Source organism: Vespa mandarinia, chromosome 4 (assembly GCF_050613455.1).
Source record: "Vespa mandarinia isolate Hongniang chromosome 4, ASM5061345v1, whole genome shotgun sequence".
NCBI lineage: Eukaryota > Metazoa > Arthropoda > Insecta > Hymenoptera > Vespidae > Vespa > Vespa mandarinia.
Window position 1 is genome coordinate 9,317,767 of NC_140813.1, and position 19,181 is coordinate 9,336,947.

The window sequence follows — 19,181 nt, forward strand, 5'->3', positions numbered from 1 at the left end:
AATCACGTCGAGGACGAAAAGTCCACCATCGGCATTGGGTGATTGGTTGTAATTAATTTGTAGAAGAACGTTGAGTGACTATGAGCAATTTTTTTTTTTTAATTTACTCGTCAATGGTTCTTTATTTTTTTTTTCTTTTATCGTACGTAAATATATTAAATCATGATAGTATTCTTTTTGTTTTATATTCGTTTATAATTACTTGCATATACTTCAGTGCATTGTTTTATATTTTTGTCTAGCGAAAATAATGAAGAATTTAATATATTAAGCGTCTCAATTTATAAAAATATCGTGTGATATAAATAACATTCTTTGCATCATAATTCATAGCATATTAATTATACTAACTGATTATACACGGGTATTTATGAGTTCTAATAAAGAATGAACAAGAAGACATTCGAGACAGATGGTACTTAGATTACAAACGAAATTGCATAATTTTCTTGTAATCTGAGTAAACACTTGTAATGACGAGTGTTCAAGAATTTTCCATTATATCCTTAGATAAAAATTAATACAATATTTAATCAATTTTATGTATAAAATAAAACTGTCAATAGAGTTGTCTTCCTTTTGAAAGAAAAAAGTAGAGAAAAAAGTTGAAAAAACAAAGAGACTTATAAAATCATAATTCCTTAGGCTTAATTGATGAGTTAATCTTTTTTAGCTTCGGATTTTTAACACTTAATATACTAATTCCTGTTTTTATATGAGACATACGATTGAGTTAGGGAGTTATGGAACATGTTCATTAGTAAAGGTTTTTGGATCCATGGTTTAGTGTGAGAGAATCGTAGAGTGAATGAGAGAATCATAGAGAGAATGTTGGAATGAATGGTTTGGAATGAATTTTTTAAATATAAGTTACAGGCAGACAAGTAGCGTATTTTTTTGAAATTTAATTTTAAGTAGGACTAGGGAAAGACGTAGAATGTACTTCACATACAAAATTGGTACGTCCGACCTTCGGATTTATAAAGAATAGTCACTTAACTCGATCATGCTTATATTTTTTAATTCATTTTGTATATAATTTTATATTATTATTCAAATAAGTTTGCAATCATTGGAAATTGATTAGTTCCTATTCCGATTCTATTCCCAAGTAAAAATTGATTCGATAAGGAAAAATTTTGGATGAATTTTATATTTAGTTTTATAATGGTTAACATTTCGTACACTTATAATTTTGTTGTTTAAATATTTTATATGATATAATGTAACGATTTATATATAAAATATTTTATATTTTATTAATGAACAAATACATCAGGGTTAAATAAACACACCATGATGTATATTATATTTTTCATTTACACAGTGTTACGGGAAGCGATTAAGAATTAAGTATTTTTTATTTTCAATATAAGTAATACATATATTATAATATATATTTTTATTTTTATAAAATAAAATGATATATAGATCAAGATTTAGTTTCGTTTCGGTGATTTGTTGTATCTGAAATTTGAGATGTAGTAATTCAAACCATACAAAAATAATTAATTGTGAAAAGCTTAAGAAAATCTCTTTTTTTTTTTTAGGTTAAATCGAGTATTTAAAGAATTTCTTCGATTTATATTTTAAACATTTTTCGAGTACAACGAGTATTATATATTTTTATTTTATAATATACTTTTCAAACATCATTTTGCATAATATTACATTTAAGAATGCTTTAAAATCATGAATTAAGAAACGATATTATTCCAAGTAAAATTTTTTATTTCGACATCATAACATTTCAATATCGTTTTATGAGATACAAATATTTGGAATATATTTATAATTTATAATATATTCGAAAATGTCGTTTATAAAAACGTAGATTTATTTGTGATAAGTTCGAATAACGAAAACGATAATGAAATTTATCGATTTAAAATCAATTTTATTGAATAAACATCGATTGTTGATTTTTATAAGAAGGAACAAAAAACTATTTGGTTAAATGAAGTGGGATAGTTCTCTTATATTTTTTTGATTAAATAAATAGACCTCGTGATGTATTATTAATTTTTCACGCTTTCTTCTAAAAGACATTGAATTCGATTAGGATTTATATTGATTTTAAAAGAATAATAATGTATAACGCTTTTACATATCGTAAAAAAAATAATAAACAAGTTTAGCAGTAAACATAAAAATAAATGAAAATATAAAAAATAAGAAAAATAAAATGAAAAATATCATTCTCCTTTTTGTTCATATTTATTACTATCATTATTTACATAGCTATATAATGGTAAAACTATGATTCATTATAATGATTTTACAGTGATTGATTAACGTAAAGAAAGAAAGAAAGAGAGAGAGAGAGAGAGAGAGAGAGAAAATAAAAATAAAAAAATTATGTCTTTTAAAGAATAACGCATACGGTGATAGACATGTGACAAACTTTGTACATAATGATGGTGATTTATATAATGTGTTTTAAAAAGATTTATAAAGGTACGTACGTGCGTGCGCGTGTATGTATGTATGTATGTATGTATGCATGTATAAAATATGTATCTAACGTAGCGATACATAGATATTTGCTTAAGATATTAAAATGAAAATTAAATTATTAATTAAGTTTTTATTGATCAATGGTGCAACTGTAAAAACCGACTGCGTTCATCTTGTAATGTATTCTTCTAATTTGACTTTCTTGAGATTATCGATACGCAAAGAAATGTTGAAATGCATCGATTATATTGAACGGATAAAGCGTACTGTACATGCAAATTATTTCAGATATTTTTTCACACAATTTCGACGTGTAAACGCTCGGTTTCGTTAGATTCAATGTATTCCTTTGTTAAAATTAACAAAAAGTATGAGGTCCATACCCGGTGTCAAACATTTATTGAATAATTTCAAAGTTTCATCGATTATACTAAAATCGTATCGATTGTTGCTTAATAGATGATCTTGTATTATAGCGCGTATTGTATAATTTATAGGATAGAAATGTTCCTTCTTTGGATCTGACACATTTCAGTCAGTTTTGATAACGTTTAAAGAGATACGCGTTAACGCGTTAACGTGGCGTATTTTGATTCGAGCTTATCCATTCTCTATAAAAGATATTTGTTTACCATGAATATTCTAAAATTATTTTGCGTAACGTAATTGGAATCGAATAGATACTTCTCGATGATCTCCTCGTGAAAATCATCCGATAGAACGTCAGCGATGGCCTCGTCTATTTTACTGAAAATAACTTCTATGTACGATTTTATCGTTTGCTCATCGACATTTTCGATCTGAATAATGACGTTCTCTGCCATTTTTATGATCATTCGAATAAAATCAAATACATATTCCGTGGGAATATTTGTCATTGAATTGATGATTCCATTTCCATTTTGCGTCTTCCGATTTAAATTCGCATATGCATTTTTTTTTAAGGTTGACAAGGTAATCGGTCCAGATTTCTTTTTGAACATATTGAAATTTTTTGTTATTATAATCTCGCGAATCGAATGATGTTTCTTCTTCTTTTATTGCGACAAGAGAAAATCCGAATTTTTCAAGCGTTTCAATTCTACAGATTAGCCTTATTTCGTGTTTTTTAATGGTTTTTTTAACGTTTATCAGTCAAATCTTTAGCGAAGGATTTAATCGTAGTTATTAATGTTCGATCGCATACATTCATTATAACCTGTAAAGCCATTCAAAGGTTCCAGCGATTATTTCAATCGGTACAAGTGAATCAGACATAAATATACCTTTTAATGCGTTTATCAATAGCTTAAATTTGTTATTGGTATCATTCAGTTGAATGTCGATCGTTTTTATCTTGCGTATATACGGATAGACGATCTTCGCATAAGTTTCCCTATAAAGAAGCGTACTTAGGAATTGTAGATAATAAACTTTATTCTCATATTTCAGACATTTCATAGCTTCTTCCGTAAATTTTATCAGTATGTCTTTGTACCAACGGCTCATAGTAATAAAACGTTTCATTGTTTTAATGTGCATACTAATCTTGCAATTGTCCAAATAATCGCAACATCATTTCAAAATAAATTCCATCAACGCTTCAATTACATCAACGCTTTTTCAGAATCAATATCGCCAGAATTTTTTTTCTTTATTATCCACGATTTGTATCCACTTCCTCGTTTTTCAAAAACGTTATAACATTTTTGATGAAATAGTTCTCGATTAACGATATCAATCGGACCTTTTCCATAAGACTATTGGAGATTATTTCATATTGCGTGTCGTACATTTTACCTGTTCATAGCAAGTAAAAGATACTCTGTCACGTTTAGTTTATTCACTTTGTCTCAATTAGGATCCTTCGTTTCATATTTCTTTTCTATAATCTTGACAATATTATTGAAATACCTTCACTAATATTCAATGCCATCGTGAAGTATGATCCACTTGTCCTCCCAATTTTGGAGTTTTGTTTCGATGAAGATATTTAATATTTTTTTTTCAACAGTAAATGATTCTTCATTTCAAAACGAATTGCGGATTTTAATAGCAATCTGTTTTTGGGCTGATAATACGTATATAATTGTTCTTTAAAGTAATTCTTCTCGATAATATCGTCGATAATGGATATATTATTCATAAATTCCATTATTCATAAATATATATATATATATATATATATATATATATACATATATATATTTGTCAGATCTCTCCTAAAAAAAAAAAAAATATAATCAAACACGCGTGTGTACGCGTGCTGCTTTCTTCTCTTCGCATATAAATTCGTTTAATACGACGAGTGTTATTGTTATTATTATTACGAATTTCGTCGATGATTAATTATAAACGTCAATTGCCAGTTGACCTTGTGGGCTTATCGCAAAAATAAAGGAAAAATATTAATGAAGACTGAATGTAATTTTCTTCCATTTACGTTTCACAAAGTTCCCATCTCTAAATACACAAATAACAAATTGTAAATGTAAATTGATTATCGATTAATTGATTAATATTAATATATATTGTCCTTTATGTAAATTTTATTAACTATCAAATCAATAACTAATAAAATATATCGGCGTTGAACTAAACGTAACTACACTAGACAGTATGAACATGTCAATCTATTCGCGTTTCCACCGATTAAATGCCATCGAAAACAACTTTATCAATATGAATTCTCGAAGATTATTACGCTGTTATCTCTAAGGTAATTTATTCTAATAATTATAATAATAATCAAATCATTCATTTATCTATACTAAATTTTTATAAAAGTTTAATTAATTTAATTAACTAAATTAATTATCACACAGTGGTTTTTTCTTGTTCTAACGTGTTATCTATAACTACATGAATTAACCATTAGGCGAATAACGTTCATTTAAATGTTATCAACGACGTCATTTCTTTACTCTTTGTGTGTTATATATATCTTTGTTGAATGTTCTTCTCGGTTTAAAACTATCATTGAAAGATATGATATAATTCAAACAATTCCGATATACTGTCATGGTTTCTTTCTCAGAATTCTATCTTAATTGTATATGAATTTAATTCATATGCTTTTTATTTCAAAAATTTGTAATTATAAAAGATATATTCTTAAATAACTTTAACATTTTTATAGATATGATAGATCGATCAAGAATTGTTTAAATTAAATTTTTATTTTATTATTCTTTTAAATTAAAAAATTTGTATAAGAAATATAAAAAAATTGTTAGATGTATTTATTTCCTATGAAATGGCAGTCGTTGTTTGTAAAGGGATTTGCACTCGATTTATTCATTGCGTCACTTGTTTCACTTCTCTCTTTACACTTTTTACTGGTCTTTGTACACTATTTCATTTTATTTGGTACTGTGTATACTATGGCTGATCGACTTTCTTTCTGTAAGAGCTTTTGTTTGAACTTTTGGTTGGAGATTTTTCTTTCAGAAGTATAAAACGTGATTGATTTATATTGATTTTGTTTCGCGTCGATTTTCAAGATGCACATACCTTGTTGTCTTCGTTTCTATTCTCGTCCCTACAAAAATTTATCACATTTTAGTCTTTAAGTGCATTATTAAGTTTAGACGTTATTAATTCTATGCTGCAAATCATTTTAATGATAAATATTTAATGAATTTAATGAGTTTTTTTAGTAATAGTATAATGTAATAGTATAAATAATAAAAATAATATTAATGACTATTTTTTTTATATACCTAGATTAAGCAGAAATTTTCTTCATTTATTAAAAACTTCATCATAGTTTCGTAAGATTATAAATTTTTAATCTTTTTAGATTATCGATCATTTCATATTATCACCATCGAGTGTTCTGCACACATCGATTTAGATTTTTCTTTTATTTTACAAGAAAATAGAAATTCTTTGGATTAGATGAAACGTAGAAAGATTCTTTTCTCCTTTTCGGGTAGGTAAATAGTTACTCGCGTTACAATTGCGTTGTTGTAAATTTTCTTAAAAAACATTAAATGCGATTTCTATTTTGTATACTTTGATTTTCAAATAATAATAATAATAACATAAAAGAGTAGAGCTACCGTTAACCCGTGGATCTCTATATGCAGCAACCTCCATGTGGTGAGATCTGTATCGGTATTAGTTGCGATATATCAAAATTTAAATTTTAATCTAAATCATGTAGTGCAAGTATTACCGGGCGAATGGCTGCATTTTCAAAATCTTTTCTTTCTAATTTCAACCGAACATTAAAAAATATTTACATTTTGCATTGCTGATCATACTTCGTAGTGCATAAACAGATTGAATAGAATTCTGAAATAATTTTTTAGAGAAACGCATTGAAAAAATTTAATTTTTTTTTATATTTTTTTATTCATATTTATTCTCATTTATTCTCATTCATTTTTTTTTATTCTTATTTATTCTTATTTATACTTTTCAGGTTAGATACTATAGTTGTGAGTCTATTCTATTCATGTTCGTATATCCATATCCACATATTTCAGAATACAAGATATGCATCAGCAATTTTCTTTCTACCATTTTTATTATTATCTTTTGTGCACATCCATCCGTTTTTTTTTAAAGCTTTATTTTTGTCTTTTCCCAATTCAGTTGTAATCGTTTTTTTTTTTTTTTATATATAAATCATGAGATTTTAATATTATACTCACTTGGAATTCCTAAATATGAAAATCTTTTTTCCATTTTATCGACGTTACTAATATCTTTTACAGAAAATTTCTCTATATCGATTTTATTCGTCTTTTCCTTTTATTTTTCGATTTTTCTTTACAGCGTGCACATTTTTCTTTACAACAATCTTTATACGTGAATCAGCCACATGTTCTGGGTCCATGACCTATCGAATGAAATAACATCAAATTATATGTCTTATTTATTCTTTATCATTTATTAATTATTTATTAATTCTTATTTGTTCGTAATTTTAAATATTTATTGTGTACGATTTTTGTGGTAGTATCCTTGGATTGGTTTCTTTCTTTCAATAGAAAAATATTGAGCTCGAATTATGTAATGTACTTTAATTTTGCTTAGATGGAATGATCTTTAAGATGTACATCCTCGTTATCGTATATCTTTATTATTCTTTTTGGATTTTTAACTTTTATATTTGATGATCTTTTTTTCTTTCCTTCTTTCTTTTTTTCTCTAAGTTAGATTTATTTATTTTCAAGATTGTTGCATTTTTAGATCGATTTAGATTTTTATACAGGAGTTTATAGAATTCATTAAATATAAAAAGTAAATATACTTATGCGAATGTTCATTCATTCATTCGATTAATTTTAATTTTGGATCCCAAAGTAATGTATTTAACTATTAATAAAGTTAGATGTGTGATCAGTATAACTCACACAAGCTTATACATCGATACGATAGACGCGTAGTGTAAATAATGTTTCCATATTGTGTTAACATGTAATTTATATTTTGTCCTTTCGTGATTCGAACAAAAGATCGTGAACAGTCTTAATGGAAATCAATAGAATTTTAAAATGTAAATAAACATTGGATCCTGTGGAGCAGGTAGTCGTTCCGTGGATCTCGAAGTGTACACACGTATCGCAGATGATTCTTCTTGATAATAAGTATTAATCATAACTAATTATAATTATATTCGTTTAATTTATAACGCTACTATTTGTTTATCTAGTATTATTATTAAACAAGAAAAATATGTAGCAAAAGTAGTAAGATCTTTGTGATTTAGAAATTTTTTTATTTCATTAATTTTCACTAAACTTTCAGATATAACAGGTATTAATATAAGACTTAAATTAAACTTGCTGTATTCAATGATCGATGAGAGTATAAAAGAACCGAAAACTTGTCGTCAAATTCATACTTTAGAAGTACACTAACAGTAGCCATACATTGATGCAAAACGTAGTCATAGTACGGAGCATAGTATAAAGCCGCCATTAGATTTCGTCTTACTGCAGCATCGTTATGTAGATCTAATTAATGAATCCAGAATACTACGGCGTGTTATCTGTTTGCAGCAATGCCTCCATTGTCAACACTCGTAAGGTATTGCTCTAACTCGATTAGTCGAATCGAAACGAATAGAATTATTAATCCAGAAAATTTATCTTTGGAAATTTTACGAAACAAAATTAATGATATTGATATCGAAAAGTTGAAATTTAAATCGATGTTATTCTAATTTTAAAGTTATTTCTAAAAAATTTTATTTTGTTTATTTTGTTTTTTTGTTTTTAGATTAAAATAGATATTTATTTTGATATTTATTTTGATATTTATTTTGATTCATGTCCATACTATGATCGCGATTAATTTTTGCTTTTTGATTTATTTTGATTTATATCTTTCTTATATCTTTCTTCATTCGTATCAACGATTTTGAATTTATAATGACTTCATAGGATGAATACGTCTTTTCTATGTTTATGATTTAGGTTCAACGACGGAAGTAGAAGAAATATGGTCGGTCTCTGAGGAAGATCTAGGGTTTAATTCTAATAACATAGCATTAAGTACAGATTTAACTCCGACGCTTGTGGTTTCACAAACACGTTCAAGGAAAATGAAGTGCACGATGTGTTAGTCGTAGTAATGCGAAACGTTTCTTGCCGTTTTCAAATTTACGTGAATGAGATAATATTTCGTTAAAGTACGATATGACTTTATTGTTAATATTTGTTACGTTTAGATAAGCTGTTAAGGTTTTTATGATATTTTGTTTACTTTTTTTTTTTCAATTGAAAGAAAGATAACACAGCTGACATTTTTTGTAATACAATGTTACAGATAGAAATGTTTATATCAAATGGGATTGGAGATAAGGTATGCTAAAATGATCTTATACAAATTAAAAAGCTTTATCCTTGATAATTTAAAGGACAAAGTCGAGAACAAAGAGCGATTCGTCAGACACCAAGATGTCGGCCAAAGATTAAAGTTTCCTCAGTTAATCTTTATCGTAAATCTTAATTAAATATCCTCGCTTGTTATAAGAAGATGGTCGACATGTTATAGTCAACGAGTTTTTAGAGACTATTATATTATTTTTCAAGATTCAACGTATAATCTCTATTTGAGAAATATCATTTTAATTAATTATTTTATAAAATAATTAACATATATAGGCCTTGTTACAGTTTATTTTAATAAGCCTAATAACGTGTCGGTATCGTTACTTTCACGAAATTATTTCTCAAAACTACTGTTTCTCGAAACTGCTTTTCGATCTCATTTGCGAACTTTTGACAGAAAGTCGTTTTATGATAGAACGATTGATATCGCGAAAAGAAATGAGAAAAGTAGTCGTACGACTCTAGATTAAAAAACTTTTTAATCGAGCTGTACACGCATGTATTCTTTTAGAATTTTAATTTATTTTATCATTGTGGTACTGTCATTTCGATTGTGAGAACGTTGCCAACTAGTAACATCTATTACTGCTAATAAAATTGGATAGCAATTTTCTATGTGTATCTATGTGCATATGTGTGTTACAGTTTATTCAAAAATATGATATACTTATTTATTACGCTTATTTATTAAAAAAGAAAACATATTTATTATTAGATTAAAAAAAAAAAGAATAAAACTAACAAAATAATATTTTCTTTTACAATAAAATTCTTCTACAATAAAATATTTTCTTTTTTTTAATTTAATAAACATTGAAAACATTTCTTTATTACTGTCAAGATAAAATTAATTAATTAGGTTAATAAATTGGCTGAATGTCTTATACGTTAACTACAGAAATATACATATTTTTGTAATTAAATGAGAGATCTAATCTAACAATAGCCTTGTAATGTTATGATTAATGTCTAATAATAAAAGTATTCACATGAGGTAGACTTTGTTAAGAAGTATATAAAGCATTTTCATTTAAATGAAGTTACGAACTCTTCTCGTTATCGCAATTACAGACGATTAACATGAACGGTAAACATTCAAATCGGTAAAACATTCAAGAATAATATAATATTGAAATTCGTTTTAAGAAAGAAGAGAAAAGTATCATTGTTCCATTGGACAATTAAAAAAATAAAGAAAATGTTTCTATTTATTCTGGTAAACATAATTTTGAAAATTTATTTAATTGAGTTGAATAATTTGTTCTTATAAATTTATTTTAAATTAATAATTTTATAAAAACATTTTTGTTAAAATGATACAGTAAATTGATTAATATGAATATAAGTATATTATTTAAAGTTAATAATTAGTGTTCGATCAGTAATATATAAATATTTCTTTACTTTAGACCCCCATCAGATACTGTCGAATAAATTATGTATTTCCTGGTTTGAGTAACACGTACCTACGTGTAACCAAACGTAATTTAATGAAGATCAAAAGCAGTATAATGCGTACGTTCGAATCGATTGCAATTAGAAATATTTCATTTCACATTTAATACAAACTCAAATCCACCGGGAATTAATTCAGTGTAATTAGAATTCTGTCTAATTTTGTCCAAGTTTCTTATTAAAACATCTAACGGATCTGTCAACACATAGATTTTCATTTGCCTTTGATTGCAAGTTCTAGCACATTAAATGGATTAATATTCGTCCTTTGCGTAGAAGGAATACTTCAATAGAATTTTCACAGTGATTTCGTTCATCTACAAGTCGTCGTCATATCAGATAGGTCGAATGCACTGCTCTTTTCATTAGCATTCACAGACAGGGACCGCAGGATGCCGGATACAGGCGCGGGTTGTTTCATGCGGGACATTTGATCGTTCGCTTGTAAAGACACACGTTAGAGATATCAGAAACACGTTAATTACGTGAAATTAATAAACAAGATAAATAATAATTCACAATAAGAATGAAAATCAAGGAAAGAAAAAGAAAGAAAATGTGATGAATAAAAATTATTTCGATAAAAAAAAAGAAACAGAAAAAAATAAAAAAAAAAAAAAAAAGGAACAAAAAAGAAAGAGAGAAAAATAAATGACATAGAAGTTCGAAGAAAATATTAAATAAGTAAAATTATTATCTGAATGATTAAAATTTCCAATTGTAAATTTTTAAAATCGAATCTATTTTTCTCACGAACGAAATAATACGAATGATCATGGAATTGATGTGTGTTTCGAGGTCGCATTCCGATATTTACATTTTATTAAAAGCGACAGGGTGGTATGGAGACAGAAGGTGCATAAATCACGATTTGCCGATATTACGAAGCGACTGCAGTCTGGCGTTGATGCAGATGTGCAGCGATGCGGTGCCATCAGCAGCAATGGCAATGCCAGCTGCCTAACCCCGGTCTATGTCTCTTCTTTCTTTCGTTCTCTTTAGGCTGTGAAAGTAACGCAAGAGGAGGGTTGCTTTACCTCGTAAAACTGAAACTTTATATTCCTATATCTACCTATGTGTTTGCACATAGAAACTCTCGCACATTCGTTTCGTCTCTTTTACCAAGCTTGTCCCCCTCTCCTCATTCCTTCTCGTTTCCGTTTTTCTCTTCATCTTCTTTCGAGCTTTCTCAAAATTTTTCTTTTTCATTTCCTTTTTTTACTTTCTTTCCAGTCTATTACTTTTCCTGCTTTCCTGCATCCTTCATGAAGAAGTTTTGTTTGCATAACCAGGGAGCAAACTCCCGAGGTAGTCGTATCGATCCGTTTTATCAATGATATGACACTTGGAGAATAGAGTAACTAAGCCGAGTTTCTAATGGTCTTCTTATCTATTTTGTTACCGAAATAGTATTAAGGTAGTCATCCTTCTTGACGAAGATATGATAAATACGGAAAATTTTTGAATTATATTATATATACATAGGTTACTTTTTCATACATACATCAATTTTTCATACATACATTAATATATATATATTCATATGCACGGTTCAAATTATATTCAGAAACGCTTGAATGTCTTATCGGTTTGTTTCTGATTGTACAATAGTATTATTTAATGAAAAAATAATTTTGAATAGGTATAATTAAAGAAAACGTTGTTATTAAAATCGCAATATACATGGATGTTATTTAAATGGCCTATATCTCGTATACATTATTCAAAATTTCATTTCTTTTTTGCTCCTTTTGGAATTGAACTTCTATGAACGTTTCAGATATTTTAGATATCAGCGATATAGACCAAACAACTTTCTAACTCGGCTCAAAAACGAATATTTCAAAGAACGAGATCGTGTTTCCACGAACGAATAGCTAGAAATAGGTCTCATTTGGTTCAACAGAGATTCCTTCTTTCACGCGAGGAAAGAGAACGCGAGAGTAGACGATGATTAAAAGATACGACGATTGGATAGCTTCGTGAGGCATTAGCTTTAAATCCTTAACTGACGTTACCATTAGAGCCACGAACTTTTCTCCTTTGCCTGCCATGTTCTTTTTCTATTTTTTTTTTCTCCCAGAAATACAGATACGTTCGAAGTGTTTAAAAATGATTTCTCATCTTTCATTTGTATTTTACAATATCTTTTACAAAAAGAAAAAAGAAATACAGAAGAAAAATGTCACGCACACACATATTTTATCTTACATGATATATATTTTGTTATATATTATTTTATATATTCAATTCTTTCTTATATTACATATATAATATATATATATATATATATATATATATATATATATTAGGGGGGCCGAAAAGTAATGTCGTTTCTGCGCATGTCGATATTTGATTGTTAAAAATTGTTAAAAATTTATTCGTTTGAATTTAATTTAAGAAAGTGACATTACTTTCCAGTTCCCCTAATATATAACGTAATTATGCAAAATAAAAAAAAATAAAAAGATTAGAAATAAAATATAATCTACACATTGAGTTTCACGTATAACAATATAATCGTTGATGATCTATCTGCTCGTATATTAATATGGTGTATCTTGATTGTGTTTCTAAGCGTCACACCATTAACATGCATTTATATCCAAGCGAGGAAAGAGGAAATATATATTGTCCGTTGGACATATAATGGGCAGGCGGTACTCTCTCGTTTATACGTTAAAGTGCAATTTTCCAATAGGCTCCGTTGAACAACAGGCTAGGAGAGAACATTCTAAAGGTTCCTTTAGTGGCTGTATATCAGTCCAGTAGACAACACGGAGTCATGAAATCGTGATCTTTCAATGAACGTAAATTTTGTATTTCAAGAAGAAAGCTACATGTTAGGGAAATAAAGTAATATTTTATTATCTTTAATATTAAGTCATAGATATACTATAATGACTTAAGAAGTATTTTCAAAAATATAAAATATATGTACATATATAAATAAATAAAAAATTTTCGAATAATCAAACGATAATGTGTTTATCTCTTTGTATATTATTAAACTTTAAGGAATAAACATAAATTTTATATTATATTAAATTTAATCTCGTTATATTTAAAAAAATATTATAAAAAAAAGATATCCTTATAAGATGTTATATCTCTTGAAAAGAATTACAAAAACTTCAATTAAACAAAAGTAAATAACTAGTTAAAATGTTCTCTCCACATTTGAAAGTGATTACTTTTTCTATTTAATGAATATTTACGAAAGAATAAAAATATAATATAATTGAAGATAATTTTATCTAACAAATTTGTCTCCTTAATATTATTATATAAATAAACGAATTTAAATTATTTGAATAAACTGAAAGAAATAAACGAACTCTACATGATTCAATAAATACATTTATATCTTAATACAAAATCACAATTTTAATAATTAAATCTTTTGAATAATACTTTGAAAAAACAAATAATGAAAAAGAAGGTTCAATCTCGAATAAAATGAATTACATATTATTATCACTTATTCCTTTAGAGAGAATAAATTTGAATAAAAAAGATGAAATGAATTATTTCACTAGTTAAACGTATATATCATTTTTAAATACGATATGATTGTACTTGAAAAGATTTTATCTCATTTGTTTTAATTATTTTCAAATATTAAATCTCGAGGACTCGTCCTAAATCTAACAAAGTCAGTCGCAAATCATCGTGTATTCGTATTCATTCTACGAGATGTCTTCTCGTTTCTGGATACGGATTTTCTGTTCAAAATGGATTTCCTTTTCTCTGAGAATCTCGTAATGCTTTCTTTACGACACATGTGTCATAAAAAGGCCACGATCTTCCTATGGCCATAAAACTCACAAGTTCGATGCCATAATCCGTGAAGGTTTCAATAACTATATATAGTTTCCGAGATCACGACTTTATTTAATTTTCTTTTTTCTGTTATTTTTTCTTTTTTTATTTAAATGATAGAATTTATGTTGATCGATCTATTCGCTTTTATAGTTTTTTTTCCTTTTATCATAATCAAAAGTTTTGTTATTTCTTTATTGTTTCCTCGATTTAATTTAATTCTCACAAAATATTTCTTTATTTCTTTATTTTTTGTCATTTTTATTTGCTTACATATTTGTAATTAACCAAAAGATCACAACGAACTCGCCATTATGTTTGTTCACTAAATTCAACTGTTTTTATTTACGATCGCCATTACGATTCGAACCGTTAGATTTTCCGATTGAGACATAGGAGACCGGACGACGCATCGCCGATTTTCACGCCGCGCTGTACAGCTGCAACCATCTTTACAGGCGAAGCCATGAAAATTCAGAATAACGACGTCTTTAACGATCGTGCGGCAATAAAATTCAAATTTACGTTCCAACCGCGACCGTGGAGTTTTAATTTCTTTTATTACCTCCAGTCACCTTCCACCTGTATTCTCTTTATCTTTCTCTTTCTTTTTCTCACTTTTATATTCGTATTCTCGTCCTACCGTTTATGTAAATGGCTACCGTCCTCTTTTATCCAACTATACCGGATTGTGGTTAATAAAGAAAAGCTTTTCCACTTGTTAACGCGATCAAAGATAAATAAATCGACAAATTAATTTCTAAAATCGACAAATAAATCTGAAATCATATTTTGAAGATTTCTATTGGATTTTTACTATGACCTATTATAGCTGTTAACGATATATAGTTATTTAGATGCCTATGTATATTTCATTTTGTTTGAAATTGAAATTCCTTTTGTTCAAGATATTATTCGAAAAATTCAATTATACAGATTATGATTTTTGCTGTCTTTAATAAAAAAAAAAAAAAAGAAATCTTATATTACATAACCATTACACTTTAATTTATAAATCATTGTCATATTTATCAAAAATCTGATTAAGAAAATAGCATGGTTCAATTGATAATTGAAAATTTTTAATACTGTATAATTTACGATTTTCATAATTCATTAATTATGAACGTAAGTCTATTTAGAGATCATAGAAATACTTATGAATGTAGATTGTGATTTATTATTTCTGATTTTTGATTTTGATAATATTCGCCGGAATAAAATCAAAGGATTTTAATATATCGTAGTAAATTGACGTTTTCGAATGCGAAAAAGGGATTTAAGTAGATTTCTACTTTTAGAAAATTTATTTAAAAGGAGTTGAATAACCAGATAAGATATAAACGATTTTATTATTATGTACTGAATTCACCATCGAGCGTTACGATGTTCACTAAATTTTTATTAAAACTTTATTCAACTATAAGAGAGATGTTTTGGTGGATGATCTACGAAATATTGAAATTTCAACTTTAATAAGAATACTGCACCGTTGAAAGGTAAAGTTAGCACGGAATATCCTACATTGTTTTTTCTCAAGTTAAGAGGCGAAACAGTTTGAAAATCTTGCTATTACTAGAGAATCTACGTCACTCCCGTAATGTTATATCGAAATAAGTGTTGAACACCATGGAAGTTAACCTAAATATAATGTCTATGGAACTTGATTATGGAGAAAGGAGTTGTCAGTGACAACATGAAGAACTTTAATACCGTAGCCAAATAGCTATAGAAAAAATTTTTATCTCCTTGTCCTTTATCGAGGGAGAGGTATCGGTTTTCTAGATATTTATCTTTACATTTTGCACGAATATTGGGTTTCATTCAGCGAAGATTTATATCCGAGTAATATACTTATTGTATTTTATATAAAACAAATATTACGTATATTCTAGGTTTGTCATAAACATTGCACATAATGCGATACATATGCACATTTAACGAGCATGCGAACGTGTCAATCACATTATTTAAATTTTAGCACTATACTGCATTTGTCATGCATTCTATTTTCGTTAATAATATGTGAAAAAAAATAAAAAAGAAAAAAACAAAAAAGAAATAAAATTGAAAATCAGTCGATTATACAGATCGTATGAACTTCGTGTCTTATCGACAATCAAAAGAATCGATAGTTCACTGAATACATGCATGTATGTATGTATATATAAATATATATATATATATATATATATATATATATATATATCTATATCTAGTACATAATATTTTTGAGTTCCTATTGTCGTTGTTGTCGTCGCTGTGAACGAAGAAAAGAAAGAATATTTTCCGGTTTGTAACAAGAGATCTCGAAAGATCAAACATGAATTTTCAATTTATCCGAGATCACTCGTTTGGGAATATCTCCGGTGCAATCGGCTGGCTAATCTCTTCCCTACTGATGCATCGTTTCAAAGTAGAGGAAGTACAATGTAAACGCAAGTGGTAGTTCTATATTCGTTATGCATACATTCATGAACGTACGTAGCGTCGATTTAAATTTTAAAGACCCACCAAATTCGAGTTATCGTGAACTTTATCGAGAATGTTATGAAGTGTCTAACATATATGTATATGTATATATATGTATATGCATATATACGTATATGTATAAATATATGAGAGAGAGAGAGAAAGAAAGAGAGAGAAACAGAGAGAGAGAAAGAGAGAAAGAAAGAGAGAGAAACAGAGAGAGAGAAAGAGAGAAAGAGAGAGAGAGAGAGAGAGAGAGAGAGAGCGAGCAAAAGCGACTGCTTAAATATAAAGTAACGATTATAATTAAAAATTTTTTATATCAGTTATATACTAAACTAGTAAATACTTAAATACATGCACGATAATAGCGTGAAGAGAAAACGTCAGATGAAATTGTTTGACAGGTCGTTAATTCACAGCTACAATTTTACAACGAATAATAATATATAAATCCGTTCCACATATGTGTTCTTGCTCTTTGATTTATAAATACGTATATACATAGAAGTAGATATATCTTTTGTTTTCTTTCTTCATTCGACAACCTATGTAGAGATTTTTATTTGATAAAAATACACGTAAAAATTAAATGAAAAATTCGCATATCGAAATATCACGTATTGAATTCGAGAGATCGTAGTTACATTGAAGAGATTTGACAGGAGTTACAATACAATTGGAAAAATAGGAGTGATGTATAAAGCTATTGTTCCACTCAATCGAACGATCAAAATTGTAGTTAAAACTTTTTAGATAGTTTAGAATCATATAAAGTTTATATCTAATATATATATATATATATATATATATATATATATATATTGAAGTTAATTGATAGAAATAGAAATCTTATTCGATTGTCTGTGATATTTATATTATATTCTATATAATTAATATTGTAATGTCGTATAAATTTTGAAAGAATACTTGAACATTTTTACTTTAAATTTTGACGTAAAATCCATGGAAACAATTTTAGTAAGGACGAAAAATTCATCTGTATTTTAGTATTAGTACCTCTGTAACCATAAGTGACTAAGGACCATACAGTCAGACATATGAACACTCGATAGAATCGATTGTCGGTCAAGTACCTAAGCGATATTGAATTCCTATTGCTATGTACTCTTGAATTTACTGTTACATTACACTCCTGTTCGCAATTCGTATCTCGTCTTAGTGGACCTTTTGAAATTCCCACGAGTTAATCCACTAATTGCTAAATTATCCTACTAATTTTGATGAAACTATTAAATGCAAGTAGAAAATCAATGAACCGCAAATTTAGAGAAAGTCGATAATGACGAATTTGTTAAATCATTAATTGTCATTAATTACTTGTATCATAAAAAGATTTTTTTAAACGTCATAGAGAAAATCAATTCGTTTTTCTAGTTTATTATAAAAGCAATCATTTTCAATGAAATTTTCACCTATGTATGGGTATAAAAAATTGCTAATGTAAATGAAAGGGAGAAGGAAAAACGGAATGAAAAATTATTTGTATCATATACAAAGGAAATTTTCTAATCGTCATGAACGGAAAAATTGAATTCGTTTTTTATTTTCTATCATGAAAAGTACCATTTTCTATGGGTGAAATTTTCATGTATGTACACATGTCAAAAGTCACTAATGCAAATGAAAGAAGAGGCAAAAAATGAATGAGTTAGTAGTAGAAGAAGAGAGAAGGGAATAGTGGGTACCTCACTAAATTACCGTCGTAACATTCGATTTTTCCAGAGTCGGTACTTTCTTGCCAAGCGTAATTTGGGAGTGACGTTTTTGATGGAATGGAACGAGATGGGATACGCCATTAAAAATGTCATTTTAGCATACTACACCGGTACTCTCTTCCTAGCTAGACCACGATGTACATACATAAATTATATATTATGTGGAAGAGATAAAGCTTCGGGATATATGTACACGCTTATACGTAATAGACATATACATATGTACACAGTCATGTATGAATTGTGTATGTTATAGGAGAAACTGAGAGAGAAACGTGAAGGTCATAATTTCGAAGAGAAACGTCTCGTGCTTGCGTTTTGCGCGATTTGTCCCATCTGTCTTCGTTATTCACATTTCGTTGATCTCGCCCCCTTGCTTCACGAAAATTCCTCAAATCAAAGAAAACCG

General features: G+C 27.8%; 1 pseudogene; it reads right to left on the reverse strand.

Moving 5' to 3' along the window:
- Positions 1–2,665: 2,665 nt before the first annotated feature.
- Positions 2,666–4,591, reverse strand: LOC146873081 (uncharacterized; annotated as a pseudogene).
- Between the last annotated feature and the right edge of the window lie 14,590 nt (positions 4,592–19,181).